Source organism: Salvelinus sp. IW2-2015, unplaced genomic scaffold (genome assembly GCF_002910315.2).
Source record: "Salvelinus sp. IW2-2015 unplaced genomic scaffold, ASM291031v2 Un_scaffold1378, whole genome shotgun sequence".
NCBI lineage: Eukaryota > Metazoa > Chordata > Actinopteri > Salmoniformes > Salmonidae > Salvelinus > Salvelinus sp. IW2-2015.
The window spans coordinates 417,738-425,127 of NW_019942868.1; positions in this window are offsets into that span (position 1 = coordinate 417,738).

A 7,390-nucleotide genomic window follows, 5' to 3' on the forward strand; every position below is an offset into this window, starting at 1 on the left:
CAAGAACATAAAATCAAGATGTGTTATGCTGGCTTCAAAGCTCTGCCTATATATGGTCGTGCCCCCTATGACCAGAAACACACTTCATTCGCCTTCCTCTGGTTGTCAAGAGGACGTCAGAGGAGAAATTCTTTGTTTATCTGGGACTGACGTGAAATAGGACCCATTTCTTTGGCGTGACCGACAACTTCCGGTTTGCTGAATCGCTCGAATTTGAGCTGCGTTTGTGTACTGTTTTGCTGGCGTTATGTATGCAAACTATCTCCGTGTCGAATTTTGTTTGATACATGTGACCATATCATCGTAATGTATGTTTTTTCAATATAGTTTAATCAGATTATTTGAATTTTTTGGGGAGTTTTGCGGTGTTCCGTTGTTACGTTTGAGAAATCCGTGCCACTCGACCGGTACCTGTGCTAAATGGAGTGGGAAAGGAATAATTCTGAACGGAACCAACGACTCATCTTGACAAAGGACACTTTGATCAACATTCTGATGAAAGATCAGCCATAGTAAGACCCAATTTACGATGTTATATCATATCTGTTGTGCATGTGCACTGGCCGTGGGCGCCTAGCCGAATCTGCCTGGTATAGCTATGCTAATTTAGCGCTACATTTTGTTTTCGTTATAAAACATTTAATAAATCTGAAATATTGTTTGGATTCACCAGATGTTGGGCTTTCAATATCTGTACGCTGTGTATTTTTCTGAAATGTTTTAAGATGAGTAATTCGTTATATGACGTTGGTCTCTGTAATTGTTCTGGCTGGGTCAGCACTATTTCATATTGCAGCTGCAATGTAGAACTGTGATTTATACCTGAAAAATGCACATTTTTCCCCAAAAAAACTATGCTATACCATAAATATGTTATCAGACTGTCATCTTATAAAGTTGTTTCTTGGTTAGTGGCTATATATATTTTTATTTAGTCGAATTAGTGATAGCTACTGACGCAGGAAAAAGCTGTTGGGAGTAAAAAAATCGTGTCCTTTGCTAACGTGGTTAGCTAATAGATTTACATATTGTGTCTTCCCTGTAAAACATTTAAAAAATCTGAAATGGTGGCTTTATTCACAAGATCTGTATCTTTCATTAGGTGGCTTGGACTTGTGATTTAATGATATTTAGATGCTACTATTTAATTGTGACGCTATGCTAGCGATGCTAATCAGTGTGGGGGGGGGTGGGGGGTGCTCCCGGATCCGGGGTAGAGGCTCGTTAGAGGTTAACAGTGTCCAAAGAGGGGCCAGAAGTATACAGAATGGTGTCGTCTGCGTAGAGGTGGATCAGAGAATCACCAGCAGCAAGAGCGACATCATTGATATATACAGAGAAAAGAGTCGGCCCGAGAATTGAACCTTGTGGCACCCCCATAGAGACTGCCAGAGGTCCGGACAACAGGCCCTCCGATTTGACACACTGAACTCTATCTGAGAGGTAGTTGGTGGACCAGGCAAAGCAGTAATTTGAGAAACCAAGGCTATTGAGTCTGCCGATAAGAATGTGGTGATTGATAGAGTCGAAAGCATGTCACATGTGCAACCAGAGGAAAACAAACTCTTGACCACCTTTACTCCACACACAGAGACGCGACAAAGCTCTCCCCCGCCCTCCCCCGCCTTCCATTTGGCAAATCTGGCCATAATTCTATCCTCCTTTTTCATGATTGTGTTTTGATTAGTTGTTTTGTCTTTAGTGTATTTCATATGCTACTATGCTGCTGTGTAATTGTGAGATGCAGCTCTGTTGTTGTTGCCACTGAGCTGCCACTGCATGTCACGCCCTGACCATAGTTTGTTTTGTATGTTTCTATGTTTTGTTTGGTCAGGGTGTGATATGAGTGGGCATTCTATGTTGTTTGTCTAGTTTGTGGTTGTCTATTTCTATGTGTTTGGCCTGATATGGTTCTCAATCAGAGGCAGGTGTTTGTCGTTGTCTCTGATTGGGAGCCATATTTAGGTAGCCTGTTTTGTATTGTGGGTTGTGGGTTATTGTTCCTGTTTTATGTGTACTTTGTGTTCACGTTACGGGACTGTTTCGTCGTCGTTTGTTTGTTGTTTTTTTTGTTTTTGTTTTGTTCAAGTATTCTATTAAAATGAATACTCACCACGCTGCATCTTGGTCCTACTCTCTTTCGCCGACGAAGAACGTTACAGAATAACCCACCACCAAAGGACCAAGCAGCGTGGAAACGGGCAGCAGCGCACAGCAGCAGCGATCGCAGGACTCCTGAACCTGGGAGGAGATTCTGGACGGCAAGGGACCCTGGGCACAGGCGCCCCTCAGTCCAGAGGCGCTCCTCAGTCCAGTGGGCTTTATTAGGTTGCCAGTCTAAGGTCGGCGGCGAGGGTCGCCGCTCTAAGAGGCCACTGAAGCGGGTAATGGCTATGGTGGAGTGGGTCCACGTCCCGCGCCAGAGCCGCCACCGCGGACAGATGCCCACCCAGACCCTCCCTATAGGTTTAGGTTTTGCGCCGGAGTCCGCACCTTGGGGGGGACTATCACGCCTGACCATAGTTTGTTTTGTATGTTTCTATGTTTTGTTTGGTCAGGGTGTGATATGAGTGGGCATTCTATGTTGTTTGTCTAGTTTGTCTATTTCTATGTTACACTGCAAGAATGTAGTTTTGAAAGGCCACATACAATAGAATCCAACTTTATTATCAGCAAACTTACCTGTGAAGTGCTCATTATATAATTTTCAGGATTGTTATGAAAAATAGATGTCTGACTGTAGTTCACACGGCAAATTCTTGTTATTGTCTTGGTCCATTTGATGGGTACATTGAACTGTGTATTGTCATTAAAGCGTTTTACTAAATACTAAAAGTAAAGCATTAGCTATCTAAAATACATTTTTGTTTACATCCAATAATAAAACATGAAAATGAATAATTATCACTTCCTATTGTGCTTCATTTAGGCTACAGGGTTTTATGGTAACCAATCAGGTTTACAGTATCACGTGAACAAGTGTTTTTGAGATTTCAACACGATCCCCTGAACCTCTGAGTAACCGAATGCACCCCAGCCAACTTTTTTAGAAGTGAGAAAATACATGATGTTATCCATTGTTTGATTACAAAAGTATTTGCTTCGGATCCCGGCAAATTAATACATCATTTGTTTGGACAAATATGAGGAAAATGTCTTTGAAAATTTCCACTTACAGGAAATGCTATCTCAGTATCTTTCAGACCAACTCAATAGCTAGAGGTTAGATAATGTTGCAAGAAGCGAATCTGACAAGCTCTACAACGTGCACATGAGTTTCTGATGTACACACACACACACGCATGAATGAAACACACACACATACAACACCAGCCATTGGAACTATACTTACTGTACAGACAAGGGTTAAACAGTGCTTTATATTATTACACATTAAAGGGGTAAAAACAAATATTAAGCCTACTGTTGGCCTACTCTGTGGAAAGGGTGCAGCATTTTCACATTTGGATGAAAGCATGCCCAGAGTAAACTGCCTCCTACTCAGTCCCAGATACTAATATATGCATATTATTATTAGTATTGGATAGAAACACCCTGAAGTTTCTAAAACTGTTTGAATCATGTCTGTGACTATAACAGAAATTATCTGGCAAAACCCAGAGGACACAACCATTCAGATTTTTTGTTTTTTGAGGTCACTCTCTTTTCAATGGATTTTCATTGGGAATCAAGATTTCTAAGGGACCTTCCTGCAGTTCTATCGCTTCCACTGGAAGTCAACAGTTCTTAGAAATTGGTTGAGGTTTTTCCTTTGAGAAATGAAGAAGTAGCCCTGTTCAGAACGAGGGTCGAGTGAGTGTACTGCTTGTTAGAGGCGCGTGACCAGAAAGCATGCTACACATTGTTTTCCTCCGGTATTGAACACAGATCATCCGCTCTTCAATTTTATCGATTATTTATGTTAAAAATACCTAAAGTTGTATTACAAAAGTAGTTTGAAATGTTTGGACAAAGCTTCCAGGTAACTTTTGTAGTCATGTTGAGCGAGTTGGAACCGGTGTTTTTCTGGATCAAACGCGCCAAATAAATGGACATTTTGGATATATATCGACGGAATTATCGAACAAAAGGACCCTTTGTGAGTTTATGGGATATATTGGAGTGCCAAAGAAGAAGCTCATCTAAGGTAAGGCATGAATTATATCTTATTTTCTGGGTCTGTGTCGCACCGGGAGGGTTGAAATATGATGGTCTGTGATTGTTTGTTGGGTGCTATCTGTCACGGCTTTCTTCCTCTGAAGAGGTGTAACAAGGATCGGACCAATACGCAGCGTGGTAGGTATCCATGTTTTAATATAGAAAACTGAAATGAACACCAATACAAAACAATAAACGTGAACAAACCGTAACAGTCCCATGTGGCACAAAACACTGACTGCCTAAATATGGTTCCCAATCAGAGACAACGATAAACACCTGCCTCTAATTGAGAACAATCTAGGCAACCATAGACTTACATAAACCTCTATATGAACACAACCCCATAACTCTACAAAAAAAACCTGACAGTACACACCCTAGATGAGACAAAAACACACAAACCACCTCGTCACACCCTGACCTAACCAAATAATAAAGAGAACAAAGTAACTAAGGCCAGGGCGTGACATATCCTCAGATAATAGCATTGTTTGCTTTCGCCGTAAAGGCATTTTTGAAATCTGACACGTTGGCTGGATTCACAACAAGTGTAGCTTTAATTTGGTATATTGAATGTGATTTCATGAAAGCTACATTTTTAGTAATTTATTTGAATTTGGCGCTCTGCATTTCACTGGATGTTGGCCAGGTGGGAGCTACAGTCCCACATATCCCAGAGAAGTTTTAAAGTGAGTTTCCCCACTGACAGCGCTTTGAGCATCTTTAATGGATTGAATTATTACAGGTAAATGTGTGTCGGTAAGATAACCTACTCTGGGTGTCTTTAATTATTAGTGTAGACCTACTTTGAAAATAGCCTAATTTCTTCATACTCTTGTTAAACTATTGATTGCTGGTGAGATCATTAAACACACAGAAAAGCATGCAGTATAGAAGTAGGATCTGAATTTGAGCCAGTTTGATATAGCGGGAAAATATCCTGCAGCAACAGGAAATGTGATTATAATGTGGATTATAATACATTACATTTGTTGTAGGGGTTGATACATTTTTCATAAGGAACTATCAAGTCGGAAATGTACAAGTCTGAATATTACAAACTTCAGAAGCCTTTTAATTTTATCTTGAGGAAAGTTCTCCTGCAAACAGGGTGAAATAATTTACCGATTAAGTGTTTCCTTTTAGCATTAAGCTTGCCTACTGGTTAGCCTACTGCGCAATTACAACGCAACAAAGGTTTAGAACATGATAAACTAGAGGTCATGGTTCCAGAATCACCAGGTGCATTCACCTTTCGAATCCAAACAAACCTGAATTCATGACCTACTGAAAAGTGAAAACAATATGAATGCCAACAAATCCAGATTCTTCCTCTCTTCTGACCAGTCCAACACGTGCGGGGATATTTGGACCTCAATTTTGCAGGACCATAATCATTGCAATGCGGCGCAGAAGCAGCAGCAGCAGCCCGTTAGAGACACGGAGCGGTGGCCTGACACGGGCATCCTAGTGGTGAACAACTACCAACCTCTGGAAGTTTTAGTCCCCGCGCCGTATCCTGTGGCCAGGAGGAGCGAAATGGACCAAGTCAACGAGCTGGCTATCCTGATGATGGAGTTTGAGTTGGAGCGCAGATGGGAGAGCCTTTGGATCGCGGGAGATGTAAAATACAGTGATTTTTTTCATATATTCTTATTCTGACTTTAAACGCGTGTTTCGTATTATAGGCCTAGTAGTTCTATACGACAGACAGACAGTTTGGGGCGTCTGATGCTGTTGTCTATTACAATGTTAGACCTCTTTGCAGAATTAGTGCCAACACTTTAATAAATTGATTGATTCTCTTTCCTCCCATTATAGATTACTTCCTAAGCACCTTCATACATCTGTCATCCAACAACTGAGAAGAGAAGGATTCAAACAGGGAATAAACTATAATGATTGTATCTCATCAGAATTACTTGACTAACAACTATTTATGTGTTCATAAATAAATCATATATTAAGTCCAAACCAACATCTCCACAAACAGCCATCTGTCATCCCTTTTATTGAGTTATCTGCAAAGATTCATATCGCATAATCTGGCATCCTGTTTCTCTCTTCAGACTGATGTATCAGCATTCAAATGTGAAAGGTGTCATTCAACACAAAACTGGTCAGCATCTACAGAAGACAGAAAGGGTTTCATTGTCAATACAGTAGCTACATGGTAACATAACCATCCATTCACAACCATGAGTGTTGTCAGTCCATCAGCAAAAGAGATGCTGGAAACAGAAAAGCAACAGTTCTGGTTAGGAGTTACAGCAAGAGAGAATGTTCCTCTCCTATTTACACTCAGAAACATTGGACAGGATGGAAAACCTAATCTCCAGGGTGCATTCTGAAAACAGATAGTCTCTGTACAGGGGGTCAGTAAAAAAAGGAAATCAGGGTGAAAACTATAACCTGCATCTGAAATAATGCAATAATGTGTCGTCATGATAAACAGGAGAAAATATGTTACATTTTTGGGACAGCTCTTCATTTCAACAGTTTATTGTTGTGTTGCAATACCACTATGATGTGTGAGGTGATATGCTCTTCCACCCATCCTTTGGTATAACTGTGACCAACACAATTACACTCTTCCCCCTGTCACTTGTTCCCTTATCAAAGATACTCAAACCAGGCTCATCTCAGTCTTGGGTTCCATGTGTAGACTCATGCATGCCATGTCCACCCTGAATTAGAATACCAAGAGACACTGTATGATACTATACAGAATAGGACCAACCTTCAGACAAGGTGTGTTCACTCACTGGGAATGAGAAGAATGAAGCCAGACTCCATGTAGAGGAACAAACTCCAGGACTGGGAGCTGCCCTAACCTTCTCACCTTCCTGTCCAGCAACAGTTAACAGAACAGACATATACCTATAGGATAAAGTGTATTTGAGCTGGTTCTCGTTAAAAATAAACATTTACAGTACAATCATAAGGAGGAGATCAAACTCATTGGGATAAAACATTCACAATATTATGCAAAGAATGTACTACTGACAGAGGACCTTGGTCTTCAAAGGTCAACCAATATATATTATATATGTAGTTAACAAGTGTCCCAGTCCACCACTGTCCATATGTAACAGTATCGTATCATTATACCTACTAGAGGACTTGTGCCAATCACTCCTGGGGATTTGTGCATTAAACCAGAGATGCACATCTACAGTCTAAAATGTCAGAGTCAGTCTGGTTTTTATCTCATCTGAATCTCTCTCAA